Here is a 17,744-nt window from a genome sequence, read left to right on the forward strand (position 1 = left end):
GGAGTCGACGAGGGCCTATGAAAAAACCTCCATCCCACCTTTGTGACGGAAGAAACACCCGTACAAAAAAGAGAATACACAAGATGAAAGAAACAATACCAATACCTACAGTGGTTAAATTAATTATATTTTCCGATGGTTACGGGAGTTGAACCCTCAACCTACTGAATGTAAGCCGAACACTTTACCACTTGGGCACTGTGACACAGTAGTGTTGTGGTGTGAATGCAGGATGTAGGCACGATACGTACGTATTGTTAATCAAAACTAGGGATGGTACCGAGCCCAAGACCAGTCTCGGTCTCGTCTCGAATTCGAGACGTAAACGAGACCACCACCCTCGAGACGTGTTCGAGACGAGACCGAGACCAAGGAAATTCTCGTCTCGATACCATCCCTAATCGAAACGTACATGACGTTATTGGAAATCACTGTACTTCATACTGTAGGTGCCTTTGAATCACGTAAAAGGTACGACGTGTTCTACTAGTATTACGTAATACGTAATTTGCGTAGTTTCTATCTTTACCGTCAGTTGGCAGCGTGACTTGCGTCAAGGCTAGAAGGCACACTGAGACGTAAAATATAGTTCAGTAAGTGTGTCTGTTCGAGACGAAATACATACAACAATGTCTGTCAGTGAAGTGCATGTACTTCGCGGTTCAAATGGAACGTGTGTACACTAACAAGGAATATGCGGACATGCATTTCTTCTACGGGAAAGCAGACGGCAATGCAGTGGAGGCTGCACGCCTGTACCAGGAAGCTTTTCCTCGCCGACGGCACCCTGATCGTCGCGTATTCATAAGATTACACCAACGCCTCCGAGAACACGGGAGTTTTGAATATGTATGAAGAAAGACGCGGCAAGCCAACACGTATCACAGTGGAATGAGAGGAAAGCATTTTACAATGCTTTGAAGAAGCATCAGGAACGTCAACTAGGAGGATCGCGGCACAGGAGCGAGGTGTTCCTCACAGCAGTGTGTGGCGCATTTTACACCGCCAGTTGCTCTACCCGTACCATCTCCAACGCGTACAAGGTCTCCAAGCAACGGATTGAGAGGCAAGGGTTAGGTTTTGTGAGTGGATGCTGCAAAAACTTGCATTACACCCATTCTTTTTAGGTGACATTTTGTTCACAGACGAAGCTGGATACACTCGTAATGTAATTGTGAACTTTCGTTATACTCACGTGTGGTGTGACGAAAATCCCCATGAAATGTTTGAGTCACTACAGTGACTACATCAGCAACGTTTCACCTTGAATGTGTGGATGGGTGTAGTAGGTGATTTTATATTGGGACCTCACATCGTGGGTACCTTCAGTTCCTACGTAATCATCTTCCACGCCTCCTGGAAGATGTTCCCCTTCACCAGTGGTTGTGTATGTGGTTCATGCACGATGGGGCACCAGCACATTTTGCTTTACTTGTGCAGCGGCACCTTACGCAACGCTATGGTCGGCACTGGATAGGTCCTGCGGGGCCTGTATTGTGGCCACCACTGTAACCTGATTTAAATCCATTGGATTTTTGTATTTAGGGTTACATGAAGAGCATGGTGTACAGCTCTCCTGTCGATAATGTTGTCGAGTTAGAGGAACGTGTGACTGATACTTGTGCACAAATACGAAATACACCGGGGATATTGGAAAGAGTGCGGAATCCACTACACCGACGGTTGCGCTGTTGTGTGGAAATGAACGGAAGTCATTTTGAGCACTTACTGTAACTTCTTGTACAGTGTTCTACCTGTGAAGTAAAGTGTTTCATACGTATTCAGGGTATTCTTTTTAATATCTTCCTTGAAACTGTTTCTCATGTGAGGTCACATTCAACCTCAATGTTTTCTCATGACATTCGTCAGCCAACGAGCATTTTGCTTGCATTTACTGTCAGTGTTGCTATGCCCCTTGCCCCTCCGGCAACGCAGCCATGCGAAAATTATCTCGGTTTCGTCTATCGTGTTTCCGTAATTGTGAATGGTATCTGAAGATAATGTAATTGACGTACACCTGCTTCCTCAGATACCCTGTTCACGTATTCTTTCTACGGGGAACCCCATTTCCTGTAGGGAGTCCCTTCCGCATATGTCCCATGGTGCGTTTCTGGTAGAGCACATAAGATTCCTTTATGATTTCTTTGGAATCGTCTTTCTAACTGCCATAGTACTCGTCCTACAGAGGTGTGAACTGTACTTTCCCACACTTTCGATGGTGTCTAGCTCCGACACTGAGCATCTCTCGGAAAAGTGATAGCTACATTTCTTGAACAATGTATCTAAAAGTTAATAACAATACCTAGGTATAGTATAACTATGCTCAAGAAAGACAATGAAAAAGAGTTGTGCTGGATATTCACTCCATGGATCGACTAAAAAAGTCTCGCCAAAAATATAATAACAGCAGTAATAATAATAATAATAATAATAATAATAAATATGGAATAAAAATAATAATGTTTATATTCAATTACTACGCTCATGGGAGCAATTATGATTGAACCCCCCCCCCCCCCGAAAGTTGTTCCTGTCTATTATACGGGTATTTTGGAACCTGCTAAATTCAGGGCTCGAAATGGACATTTTCACGAAACGGAGCGTTTTATTTTCGTTAACATGCTATCACTAATTTTTTTGTCTCTGATTAATAGAGCGACGAAATAAAGGCTATACTTTCTTCAGTTCGAATGTGCGGTTCAAGGACATCTACCCAGCTCCGCGCTTCCCTCCTCCTCACTCCCACCCCCTAAGCATTCCCCGTGCAGCACCCAATGAACAGGTTGAAGGCGTGTGTTGTTTGTGTTTGGAGGGGGAGACGATGCCATGACCTTGAAGCGCAGTTTGGAAATGAAAGCAGTATAGTGTATGATGCGTTGTGTACGAGGTTGTATAAAAGAGTTTCGAGACTAGCTCTGTTTACACTTTTATTTATATGAGTTTGCACACTATCACCTTCAAAATAGTCCCCTTGCACAGCAATACAGCTTCCAGTGTTCCTGCTACTTCTGGAATGTGTCCTGGAAGTCTTCGCGCTGGATTCCGCAATAGAGTCAAAGCGGCGACCTTTGAGCTGGATATTCATTTTCGAAAATAGAGCGAAATCCACAGGAGCCAAATCTGGCGAGTAAGGTGAGTGAGGAAGTGAGATCATGTTGCTTCCGGCGAGAAACTCACATGTGAAGAGAGCTCGGTGACAAGGTGCACTGTCGTCATAGAGCATCGTACCAAGAACGTCGTCAGCGTGCCGTAGATCATCCATCCTTCATGTCGATGATCATAACCGGTGACGGAACTTGGGTGCACGGTACGACCCTAAACAGTAAACATACCGAGTCATGTCAAGCGTCTCTGTGGCAAATTTGCCCAGTTTCACGCAGAGTTTCACATTCGCTTTTTGTTCTAACTTGCTGTCCATGATGAAATCGCAGACGTAGTAATAATAATTATGCATTTGACGATAGTCTTCTGGAATTCCTTTCTATTTTTAAAATTTAAACAGAGAGAATAGTTGGTGATAGCTCGCCCAACTCGGGAAGAAATTTTGAATTCAATGTACATATCCTCAAAACACTGTTGGAAGATATTTCCATATTTTTACATTGCGTATGATCATAGAGTGGCATTATTGATTGTCAGAACAATCACATCTAAACAATAATTAACAAATAAAAACGAAAATCAAAATCCACAAAAGATTAAGACAACATAGCCGCTATCATACTCTTTGAAGATTCTTCACAGCAACAACGCATCACCATGTAGAGGGAACGTTTATATGAAAATGAAAATATTGTAAAATATCTAAAATATTAAACGAACCGGAACGGTCCGTCGCAGTATCTGACGAGACGAAACGGGAAAGTTCCAGATATTCAGAAACCAGAACGTCGTTACTGTCCGCTCCTGTCCATTTCGAGCCCTACCTAAATTAATTGAATTATTAATTAAATATATTAATTGATTCATTGATTTGATTCGAACCTGGGAGCCCTGGCGTCGTATTGCGATGTGCTAACCATTCGCCACGGGGGGCGGCAGAAATATATTATGATCCCCCTTCCACCCACTCCATGCATCCACTACCCCAAGGTGTAGTATTTTATTTATATATACAAATATATATATATATATATGAAGCATTATAACCATCTGAGACAACATGGCCTAAAATTTATATTGGGAATTGTATATAAGAGGGCCTGACAGTGTTTGTTAGGCATCCCCGTGCCTGATATCTTAACTAAAATTTAATTGAGCTCCTTCTATCTTGATGGCATCATCAATCCCAGAAGTCACAAACCCTTACAATCTTTCATATTTTTTTCACTAGGGCTGAAACGGTACACTCGCTCTTCCGAGTTCGAAAATTAGAAGCTGGATTGGTATGATCCAAGCCTATCAAAAATAACAGATAAACTATAAACTACTAACTGTAATCTTCTTTGAGACTTTCATTATGATTCCATAAATAAATTTGTCATTTGAATACTTTAAATTTAAGGTACAGGTTATATTTACAAAATTAACCATATGAAATGTTATTTTCCATTTGTTTCCTAATTATATTACATAGACAAAAACTTTATAGATCACTGGTTAATTTTCTAGCTTTTTATGCTTTACTTACCTCGTAAATTAAAATTAAAATTTGCTGCCATCTATGGACAAGAAATAAAAACTTGTGGTAACTTTAAAGCAAGTGTATTTATCAAGTTAGATTTGCCCAAGATGTATAAATCTTCAAATGGTGTACTTCGTTAGTTGTTTCTGAATTCTAACGTCATTTTACTAATGCATCATGGAATCTCAGTGGCGGATTAAACCACTTTCTCTCGTGGTTGGTGGATGACTTAATTTTGCCGTCGTTCGTGAAGGTACATTGCTAGTGTTACAAGGGCCGTTCAAAGTTGATCAAGACTTTCTAGACAGGAAATATACATACATAGAAGCACCAAACTATGCCAGTTTCTCAAAGTATTTCCCCTGAACATCCAGACACCGTTGCCATCGTTGTGGAAGTTCCTTGATGCCTCTGGCATAGAAAGAAGTAGGTTGGTGTCGTAACCACTGCAAGACAGCGTCCTTGAGTTCCTCGTCTGTCTGGAAGTGCGTCCCACCCAAATGCTCATTGAGAACCCAAAACAAGTGGAAATCACTGGGGGCTAAATCTGGACTGTAAGGACTGTGTGGTAAAACCTCCCAGTGCAAGTTGGCCAGTGATGTTTGAGTCAAATTGGTCGTGTGTGGCCTGGCATTGTCATGGATAAGAATGACATGTTTCTACAACATTCCAGGTCCTTTCTTCCGAACGGCCCCACGTACAGCACCGTGAAGCAGCGTTGAGTAATACTGGGCATAAATTGTGGCACCCTTCTCCAAAAAATCTATATGGATAACACTTTTCATGTCCCAAAAGACAGTTCCCAAAATCTTACCGGCAGACGGCAGCGCTTTGCTTTTTTTTTTTTTTTTTGGTGGAGGGGAACCCTTATGACACCATTCATACACTCTTGCCCGTGACAGTGTTTGTTCACCATACTGTGTTTCAGTGGCGGCCGGCGGCAACTATCATGGGTAGTGCCAACGTGATCAAGAAATCGAAAAAAAAAAACACTCTGCAATATCCCCCCTCCCGCCCCCTCCTTGAGGTTGCGCCACTGACCAAGATGTTTATCCTCGTTTGGTAACGTGGAATACAACGTGTGTTTAAGTAATAACGTACTAATCCGATTAATCTCACTCACTAACCTATCTTTATACCAGGTGGTTATAATTAAAGTGACGGTGTTCAGAGTGGTACAGCACGGGCTGTAATGAGAGTAGCAGTCTGAAACTTCGTAGATATGCTAATGAAGCAATGCGCTCGCAAATTATGAAAAAAAAAAGAAGTTCCAATTCTCGCCACCAGGGTAAAAAATGGCGCTGTAAGCAGTCAAAACGTGGAATTTTACGTAACTCTGACGTCAAAGTCGGTGACATTGCCTAACCATTGTGTGAACTCCCTGGTTGTTGTTGGTGACGCTTGTTGCTTTTTCCTTTAGTAATGTTCATGTAATTCGAATAGTGAAATTGTAGCGATATTTTATTACAAAGAGTATTGTTTTCTGCGATTTATAGTGTTTTTCCTGTAACTATACCAAGTTTTGACTGCTTACAGCGCCATTTTTTACCCTGGTGGCGAGAATTGGAACTTCTTTTTTTTTGCATAATTCGCGAGCGCATTGCTTCATTAGCGTATCTACGAAGTTTCAGACTGCTACTCTCATTACAGCCCGTGCTGTACCACTCTGAACACCGTCACTTTAATTATAACCACCTGTTACATTACAGGACACTTCCCTAAAAATATAACAATTACAGGAGGAAAGGAAAAACAACTCCTATCACCTTCTCCTTCCCCATGCACACGTATTCTAACTGGATGTCGAGAACATGTTTGTTTTGAAAAGAAATTGTCGAAATGCCAAAGGAAACTCGCATCATCATACGATTTTTTACTTTTATATTTTAAAAAAAGTCGGGATGACCCTCTTAGTGCATCTATCTATTATCAAAAATGTTCATTTAACTTTGGAAAAATACTAGGTTCGTTTCTCCAAAAGTAGACAGAAATTACTTCCCGTCTTACAAATCAGTCGTATTTAGCGACTTTTCTCTGAAGTGTCAACACTGCGAAAGTTTCCTCACCGTGCCACACGAAGACGGGCACGGTTTCTTTTGGGCTAACCCCGCCCCCTGCCACTTTGTTCTCGGTTCATGGTGGAAATGTTCCTCGCGGAGACTCCTTCAACCCTCTGCACGTGTGTCAACTTTGTTAGGTCCATGGGTTAGGCCAGCTCTTCGGCGGCACGGACTGTTGCCTCGCGAGGGTACGAACGAAACAGCTGGCGATGCAGTGAGGAGGTTGGGGCGGTCGTCACGTCAGCTTGACCGATTGCAAGATTCGAATCTCCTTGTCTGTAAACTATCAATATATTAATTTAACAATACTTTGCGAGGTATGCGTTTCTTTTTAGAGTAGTGCCACGGCACGGCGGCTCTACCCCTTGAGCCGCCGCTGCTGTGCTTGCAATCTACGCCAAATTTCACCTTCTCCTTCACGAGAAATTTCATTATACACCGCTGTACCACAGCAACAGATACACTACATGCCGCCATCTTTGTTTACACTACTGCGCATGCGCCAAATTTGTCGCAAAGGATCATGGATACTCGCAAGGAATCATGATCTGTCCTGCCTAAGTAATGCAGCGCTACATTGATTCATTAATATTTTACGCACGAAAGTCTTGGTCAACCTTGAACGACCCTTGTAAATGCATGGTTCCCAGACGTCTCGTAAAATGCGGGATCGTCCGGTTTTTCCTTAAGGCGTCCCGTTGTCCCGACAAAAGTCCTCGGGACAACTTTTTGCCTCGTATTTCAACGATAGGAATCGTTGAGTCAACCTGGCATCACTACTTTCTATTTTCTCTCGTACTGGAGAAGTTTAATTCACTGGAGTAAGGTACGGGTGTAAATATATTCTATAATAAGAAACTCTTAGAAGCGTTGCAGATAATCTAATTATGTGGGCGACTAAACTCCACTGACTAGGTATTCTGCAGTGAAAATACTAGAAAAATTGCATTAAAAAAATAAAAATTAACGTCGTTTAGTGTGAAAAGCTCTATAAATACAAGTTTCCTTACTCTATTCGTATCATTTAATATATAACCAGTAGTCAAACTTTAAAACAAGGCATAACACATCCCGTTTGCGTATTTACAAACCCTACATTGCTGCAGAACCTCCATCGATACCTGGCTTCTGATTGGCTGTCGTTCCGGAAGTTAATGCTTTTAACGCTAGATGGCAGGGTTCAGATCAACAGGGTAGATTTCAGTAATTCATCGCAACAAGATAAGAAACCCCTCTAAACACAGGTTGATATTTGAGGACAATTTTAGAATTGATGTTTTGAAAGACAGAAAAGCAAAACTTTCAGAAAAAATTATCTTCACTTAAAGAAACATTATCCGTCGTTAATACGCCCCTATTGTATATTTACTATGTCATGTTCATGGTTGATTATACAGAAATGGCATTTTAGAACCATGTTGCAAGATACTTATTCAACATTATTATATTTCGATGGCTTCGTATTGATTTTTATCACCAGATAACGATTGAACAGTATTTTCTTACTGTCTCCTCATACAAAAGTATATTTCTTCACACAATTTGGACAATTTGATTACAAACTTTATTACTAAATAACCACGAGTCTGATATCTTCATCCTTATCCTGAAAACAAACACGCAAGGAATGATGAACACGGAACATAAACACTTCCGGTGGGCACAGCCAATAAGAAAGCATTATATCCGTCTGGTTCTGCAACTAGTGTTGCCCACGGGACGAGACGAGACAGGCTTTTAAAAATTCGAGACGAGACGAGATTGATCATGTGTCCCTTTGACAAACGAATATTTTCGAGACGAGACAGCATTTCACAGCATTTCCACGAGACGAGACAGGCCAAAGTCTCGTCTCGTGGGCAACACTATCTGCAACACTCGAGGGGCTGCTGAAAAGTTCGTGTCCCAACTATGTTTCCAAACGATTTGAAAGAACATCTTGAAAGTGCCTAACTTTGTGTGTTCATGTACCAAAAGTCAAAGGTTTATTCGAAGCCTTTCCTTTTTTAAAGTCCTATGAAGTGAGCATGCCTGCCCAGCAAGCGAGATTTATGAACACTGAAACCAGGACTATTATGAAGTTTTTGTTCCTTCAGCGCAAGTTCACGAAGGAGATCCATGTATAAATGGACAACACCCTGCAGGACTCCGCTCCTTCATACGCAGTCGTGAACAAGTGGGTGGTAGAGTTTAAACGTGGTGAATTCTCAACATAGATGCCGCCGCACAACAAGATCAAAAAGAGTGACCGTTTCACAAACCATTGATCAAATTCATAACCTGATTCTTGCATATCAGCAAAAAGTGTGGCATAAACTCTGGGCATTTCGCGGCAGGGTCGGAGCCAGGGGGGGTGCGAAGGGGTGCTTGAACACTCCTTAATATTCTTCCGCATCCCCTTCAGCACCCCTTTTTCAATACCTATTTTCAGCCGAAAATACTGTGAACTCTTAGAGGAAAAGTTTGGAATAACCAAAAATAGTTTCTAGCAACCAAACATTTGCTTAAACGAGTGCCAAAAAATGATAATTCACCAGTAGAAAATGCTCTTTAGTAATCGTGTAGCTACATATGCTTTTAGTTACAAAATAATTTGTCCAAATTTACCAACTTTACTAAATGCTATTTTTTGTTTAGTTACCAAATAGCTTAACCATCGTGTTTTGTTAATTCAACCAAATCAGTTTTCTTTCTGTGTCACATGACGTCACGTTCAGCAAATAATATGCATTGAAGAGAGACCACTTATATTGTATACTACAGGTGCAAACCGTTGATACTATTCTGAAAGGGAAGCCACATTAAATCTTTTTACATATGGTCAAACTAAGCAAGCAAAAATTAATCAAGATATTGCCATATTTTCATAGAAGCGAAGCCTACTAGAGTGCGCGTCAAATCTCTTGCATATGGCAATAGCCAATAGCAGCGCACTGCAGCGGTGCCATGTCGAAATCTCACACAGAAAAGAGACAGCGTGTTTGAGCGAAACGCCTTGTCAAGAAGAAGAGCACGGCAACGCCGCACGTCTGTGATCCGCTGGTGCTGTTCAGCCGTTCAAGGCCATATGCAGGAGATTTGACGCGCAATTTAAAAGTTGATTGGTATTGATGTACTGGCTTAAGGTTACATTCAGATTTCATTTTCCTTTATTTTCAACATCGCGCCCCCTAAATTTCATTCCGCACCCCTCAGCACCCCTAGATGGTTATTCCTGGCGCCGCCGCTGTTTCGCGGGAACGCGTTGGTTCCATAATTCACTATGATCTGCGCATGCGCAAACTCTCAGCCAGAAAAATCTTGTTCTCGGACCAAAAGCGCAAAAGGGTGGAGTCATCCAGGAAAATCATGTTCCATTTTGAACACGCTGAACATTTCCTGTGAAGATCGGTTACCATCGACGAAACCTGATTATATCACCATGATCAGGAGACAAAACAACAGTCCATGGAATGCCGCCACTTTGATTCATCTCGTTACAAGAAGTTCAAAGCACAGGGGAGGTTTTATCATGCTTAATTTTTCTGGGATTAAGACAGCGTGTTACTTATAGATTACGAGTACGGGACCAGTCTCGTTAGTCTGCAAACAGGCACGTAGCCAGGGGGAGGGCTAAGGGGGCAGCCCCCCCGAAATCCTACAAATATCTAATTTAAATGTTAGTTTTATTGTTAATAACTTATAACCACCGAAATTATCTCTAGATACGAGCCTACTAGGTATAGGTATCGGTGAAGTAGTATGCCAGATGCATACATATCAATACAATAATGTTTTTACTTTATAATGGAAACATTGTCAAATTTTATTAACAAATTAGAATTCAATTGCATCGAATCAATAAATGTAAAAGTTGAATGATGTTTACATACCGCATACATTTAAATAGAAATCAGACAGACTTAAAATCTGAACAGTAGATGGCAGTTCCATCGTAATTTCTGATCATCTAATACAGTTTAAAGGTTTAAGAATGATTTAAATTATATTTTCTAGAATTAAATTCTACGAAATTGCATACCTTACACTACAAGAGAAAATTTGCAATTGTTGGAAATTTCTATTACATGTGTTTAGTAACTTGGAAGATAATATATTTGATTATATTCTCAATTTAGGCAAATAAAGTATAGGGTTCAATCATTGTTACGTGGCAGTAGCAAATATGGTATTTTTGAAGAGAGCGCATTATACCCACGAGTAGACTACGTTCTTAGATGTTATGAATGGAAACTTGTTTCTCCTAGACGAAATAAGTCTTCTTCACAATGAGTTGCTGCCCAAATTTTAACATCAACCATCTAACTGGAAAATATTGTCTGCTAAGCTGATTAGCATGGCTATGTCTACTTCATCGTATCAAATTTCCTGCGTCAGACGTCAGTGCTCTCAAATTAATATCAAATCTTTGCATCCTAGGATTATTTCAAGTTTATGCATTTCTCATATTTTGAAAGTCTTCCGATATTATTTGTGACATTCACAAGTCAATAATTTGCACGATCACATTTAGTTCATAAATATTTTAAATAAAACGCGAAGGTGAAGATACAACTTCTATAGGTCTATATATTAGTGAAATAACTAAGCAATATGCAGTTCACTATTACCTATATTTCCATTTTTGTCAGACACACTACCACATAATGACTATTGATTCTTGTTGCTATAGGAACGTTAGAATTCCAAATATCTCGTTTATACAGCGTATAGTGCAATAAATAATATAAAACATAATTAACGTTGTACAAAGTAATAATTATACATTTTTTAAACGTTAATATAAAGTGTTTTTTATAATATGAAATTAATAATTTCAATAAACATATAATTATATTGTGCGGATTCACAGGACCGTCACAACATTCCCCTCCCCCGGGAAAATGAAAACTACGAAACAAGGAGGAGGAGTTTTCATTTATAAATCAGTCAGATGTGTATCAACATAACTACAACAAAGTTACAAATGGACAATATTATCTGACATTCGACAACAACGTGCACATAAACAGATTTGTGCCTAACTGGTAATAACAAATCAAAACATAATACAACATTCAATTGTACAAAATAATGAACAGAATGGTTTCATTTTTCAAGTATCTACTCTCATAAATTTAATTCTCAGACAAGAGTTGATTCCTCTTTTCTTCCGAACAGTTAAACACGCGAAGATTTGAAAAGTTCACCTTGTCATAATATTGCTGGTTCATTGTGTAAAGAATTGCATTATTGTCCTTAATTTCCTTGACAAGAAATGGCCCAATATACAAGTTGAACAATTTATGAATCTGGCTGTTAATTTTGGAACTAACTTGCCTATTTTTTATCATAACCAAATCTCCTGTTTGAAGTTTGATCGAGTTCAATGCATTCTTAATCTTCCTACTTCTTCTAGATTGTCTAGTCCTGATTTCTGCTAAAAACAATTTGTGTTTCCATGGCAAAGATTTAATTTGTTCTGGCCAGCTGATTTCTTCAAATATTGAGTCCTTCATATCTTCATGTAAGAAAAGTTCACTAGGAGATAATCCGGTAACTGCAGAGCATGAATGATTTAATAACTGAATAATAGAATTTATTCTTGGATACCAACTGGTGTGATTATCATTGCAGAATAATCGCAGTAATCTAACAATCTCCTTATTGTACCTCTCAATAGGATTAGATTTCGGATTGTATGTAGTGGTAGTAATATGCTTAATTTTCCTTGAATCCATGTAGGCTTTCCACTCATTTGATGTAAATTGGCTTCCACAATCTGATAATAATACATTACATACAGGGTAATGTTTAAAATATTGTTCTTCAAAACGATTGATAATTTCCCTGGCAGTCGCTTTTCTTAACGGGTAAATCATAACAAACTTTGACATAACGTCTACAATTGTGAGGAGATATTCATATGTACGTGATCTTGGTAATTTTCCGATTAAATCAATAGAGAGGAAATCGTGAGGTTGGTGAGAAACGACGTGATATTCATCTCTACGCAACGGCCGACCTACAATCTTTGTTCGTGCACATTCTAAGCAATCTTTCAGGTAATTTCTAATTGATTTTCTCATGTACGGCCAAAAATATGCCCTTCTACAAGCTGCTAAAACCTTCTGATAACCAAAATGTCCATTTAAATCATGCATTTTGTGCAATACCAAAGGTATAAGCTCACGTGGCACTACAAGTTTACAAATTTCATCTGAATTGGGTTTATAAAAAAGCATTTTGTTGTGAAGAAGATACTTTGAAAAGTTTTTATCAGTTGTACTATCTTCCAGGTGAGAAATTACATTATTGCATTTTTCATCTGCTCGTTGAGCTTTTAACCAAATAGACGAAGTATCATCTTGTGAATCTTCCACAATTACTTGATTGATATATAATTTATCATCAAGTGCAGAATAAGTAGTACAAGGCGGAAATCTGCTCAACGTATCAGCAATATTATTCGAAACTCCTGGGACATGATATAACGTGAAATCAAAACACTGCAATTTGAGAGCCCATCTCGTAAGACGAGAATTAAGTGATTGTGCAGTTTTAAGCCAAGACAACGACTTATGATCTGAATATAAGTTGAAATCAGTTCCTTTAAGATATATAGCAAATTTCTCCAGAGCAAATAATATAGCTAAACATTCCAATTCGTGTGTACTATATGTAATCTCTGCTCCTCTAAGAGCACGACTGCCATATTGTATGACACGAATTTCATCATTATCAACTTGCCAAAGTACACAACCCAATCCTTTCTGGCTTGCATCAACAGAAACACAAAACCTCAACTCAAAGTCGGGTTGACTCAATGCTGGTGCTGAAATTAGAGCATTCTTTAATAACAAGAAAGCTTCTTGACACTGAGGTGTCCAATAAAATGGCACATTCTTGCGTAAAAGATGATATAACGGACTAGCGATATCTGAAAATCCCTGTATAAAACGATTCCTCCAATTTGCCAGTCCTAAAAATTTGCGAAGTGACTTTTTGTTTTGAGGAACAGGAAACTGTAGAATAGCTGAGTCCTTATCATGATCGACCTTAATCTCGGAACCAGACACCACATGACCCAAAAACTTAATTTCCGTTTGGAAAAATTTGCATTTGGCAAATTTTATGGACATGTTCGTCTTCTGCAATGTCTGTAGAACATAATCAAGATGTTCAAAATGTTTCTCTATTGTTGGGCTAAATATTAAAATGTCATCCACATATATCATCAGAAATGAATGAGTCTCTGGTCCAAACACCTTATTCATTCTTTCAACAAAAACAGAAACAGCTGATTTGATACCAAATGGCAAGTAACAAAACACGTGCTGTCGTCCTCGATACGAAAAAGCTGTGTACTTATATGAGTCGGGCGTAAGTGGTATTTGAAAATATCCACAGGAGAGATCAATCGAAGAAAAATATCTTGCACCCTTAAAATGTTGAAGTAGCTCGTTTATCGGTTCAACATGGGTAAGTGGTGAAATTACATGTTGGTTTAGGCGACGAAAATCCACCACTGGACGCCACTCACCATTAGATTTTGGGACGATATGTACTGGGTTTAAATAAGGCGAAGACATCTCTCTAATTATTCCCCAGGCTTTCCATTTTTCTAGTTCCTTTTCTAACGCTGCTCTTTTGGCGAACGGTACTGGGTATATAGGTGCCTTAATTGGTTCCTTTGTGTCTAGTTCAATTTGATAAGGTTCTACGAATGCAGATCGGGGTCGATCAGAAAACAAACTATGATATTCTATTATTATATTCTCAAGCTGAGACTGCTGCTCCGTGTTGAGTGATTCACACGACCGCACCTTCGTTGTGATCTGATCTAGAGAAACGACAAGTAAATTTTCTACTTCTTTCACTATAGTAACTTCCTGCATCTGCCAGCAATCCCTATCAGTTGTACTTTTGCTAGAATTTAATGGTTGAACCAATTCGGAACCAGTAGACGCCATCAAACTAATTTCATTTCTTCTAAAATCGAGTACAGCGTTGTATTGCCTTAAAAATGGTATTCCGAGAATTAATTCAGCATGCAGTTGCTTCAATACAAACATCTCCAAAGAAAAAACTTCCGAGTTAATTGAAATACTTATAATCTTCCGACCAGCAACACGAAACTTCTGATGTCCTGCAAACGGCAATAACTTAAGTTGATCCACTGTATCCAGTTTGGCACTCGGAATAATTGATTTTATACTGCACCATAATTCATAACTGACTAAATTACACTGGCTTCCACTGTCAATGACACACTGTATCGTAATACCGCAAACTGTTCCTGTGATCAAAGGTTGATCAGTAATAGGAGTAGGTATACCAGTATCATTTAAAATCCAAGTAGGTTCATCTTCGTACCAATCTAATTGAAAAAATATTGAAAGTGGATAACAATGATCAACTTCAGGTAAAACGGAATTACTTAATACAGCATACTGACAAGTTGTGCCTATATTATCACTACGATATGATTTAGCCGGACCCTCCATTATGTTAGTGCGAGCAAACTGGTCCACGTTCACCCGCGACGTTCGTTTAATGTTGCTTCAGGGACAGAAGAAATGAACTGTTTACAAGAAGTTTCTCTTGGATCGAAAGATGGAGCATTTTCATTTAATGGAGTATTCGCCACTGCAGTTGCATTGCAACTGTTTCCCGTTGACAACTGAGAAGACGAATATCCGCAATTGGCACATACACTGCATGGTTGGAATGAGTGGAAATTATTGTTAGAGAACTGAGAGTTAGGACGCAGTGTAAATTGCTGTTGTTCTTGCTCGTTTCTGGCATTGAAACTGTTGCTCATAAATCTACCATTATTGTTGAAGTATCGTGAGCTTTGTGGACTTCTATTTTGCCGGAAATTTTGAGATCCTGCACCATTACGTCTGTAACGATTATATGGTCTGTTAGTTAGGTTAGGTTTCCCAAAATTATTATTTCTATTAAATATCATCGTCTTCTGGCTGGAGTTTGATTGTTGGTTTTCAGCAACAAACGGAACATCTGTACGTGGAATCTTATTTCTTTTATTTTCATCGCTAGAAGAAACAAAATGAACAGTATCATTAGGTCTTACGTTACGTCTTGAACCTTGATTTCCATTAGGTTCATCATCGTTCACAAACGATGAACTTTTAGCAACACTTTGAACTCTCAGTTTTGTCCTTGCACTATTATTGTCGGTAAAACTTTTAGAATTATTCCCATCATGTCGGAAATTTTTTCACGTACATTATCATGAACATTAAAACTCTTGTTTGATCTTGAATTCACTAAATCCAACCTCTTTAGTAACGCAATTACATCATCCATTTTAACTAATCTAGCAGCTAATATTGTTTGTGCAATAGATGTGGGCAACTGATTGATTAAAATATCAATAACTTCTGCATCATTCGGACGATCAACTAAATTATAATATGCTGAATGCGTACGAATAGCAAAAACTTCCATACTACTTGTCGATTTAGGATCATATTTACGACTTCTAAGTTCAGATAATTGAGCCTGAGTTAACGAATAAGACGTGTAGTGATTCAGAAATTCGTCAACAAACTGTTTGTATGATGTAAACGAATCGACATGAGTATTATACCAACCTTCTGCAGGTCCTTGAAAACAATTAGTAATACATTCAAGCCTTTGCATGTCAGGAACTTGCAGTAAGTCTAAGTAGGACGTTAAAGTTTTAATAAACTTACGTGGGCTTGATTTTTCAGGATCTCCAGAATATTTAGGAAGAACAGTAAGTTCATTCAATCTTACCAACCGTCGAGGTTCTTGAGTAAGCGAACGCATAGAATTGTCAGGATAATCACATCGATGATTCTGCGGATTTGCTGACTTTTGGTTTACTTGCCTCTTTCTTTCCTGACCTGAACCATCAGAATATAAATAACGGGTTGGTTGACATAACTTGTTAGTATTACTGGTTCTCACTCGATTATTTCTAGAACGTTTGTGTCTTTGTGAAGCAATGCGATTGTGTTCATCATCAGAAACATCACACGCTGAAGAATCAGATGATTTAGGAGAGGTTAGGTTCCGTGCAGGAATACCAGGTTGACAGTTACTATTCACATGAGAACTGTAAACTTGTACAGGATTACTTGATTCAACATTAGTCGAAATATTAGATGTTAACTTAGTAATATTTTCCTCACATGCTTCCACGCGCTTAGTTATTTCGTCCTTGCTCACAACGGCTTCAAGTCTTTGAACTTGCCGAGACAACCCTGAAACATTGTTCTGGCATTCTGTAATCTGATCATTCAATCCAGAAAGTTTATCAGAATTCTCTGTACAAGTAGTGTTGACTTCCTCGATTTTCTCTGTTAGTCCTTGCACTTCTCTTTCCATTTCCTGATGTAATGAACGTGTTGCTAATTTGCAGGACTCGGCAACTTCAGCTAATTCCTTTCGTAATGATGTACTCAATTCGTGGAAGTCAAGCTTGAGTAGTTGCTGTGAAGTTTGAATTTCCTGTTGAGATTCCCTGATTTTTGTAAACTCAAGCTGTTGAGACTCTTGAGTTTGCCTCATAGAATCTTGAGTTTGCCTCATAGAATCTTGAGTTTGCCTCATTTTTGTAAACTCAAGCTGTTGAGACTCTTGAGTTTGCCTCATAGAATCTTGAGTTTGCCTCATTTTTGTAAACTCAAGCTGTTGAGACTCTTGAGTTTGCCTCATAGAATCTTGAGTTTCCCTAACTTTTGTAAATTCCACCTGTTGTGACTCGCTGATTTTCCTTAACTCTGCAAGTAGATCAAACATTTGAAAAGGAACATTACTTTGCCCCGTTGACGTCTCTGCCAACACAGAAGGACGAATGTCAATTTCTTGAACATTTTCTTGACTTCTTTCCCATTCCACGAAAGCTTCAATACTGAACGGATCATAAGAAGGATCACAATCTGTACAGAAATAATTTTCATTTAACTGGTATAATTCCCAATGCTTATCGGACAAACCCAAACATTGTAAATGATACCAATGGTCACAATTTTCACAAGCTACCAACTTTTCCTTATCGGGGTCTTTGCAGCACTTCACCATATTCA

General features: G+C 39.1%; 1 protein-coding gene across 1 annotated transcript in view; it reads right to left on the reverse strand.

Moving 5' to 3' along the window:
* Positions 1–17,744, reverse strand: part of LOC146004972 (uncharacterized) — a 184,043-nt gene that overhangs the window by 10,345 nt on the left and 155,954 nt on the right. The window lies entirely within an intron of this gene.

The sequence above is a fragment of the Lepisma saccharinum genome, chromosome 22 (assembly GCF_977018435.1).
Source record: "Lepisma saccharinum chromosome 22, izLepSacc3.1, whole genome shotgun sequence".
Lineage (NCBI taxonomy): Eukaryota > Metazoa > Arthropoda > Insecta > Zygentoma > Lepismatidae > Lepisma > Lepisma saccharinum.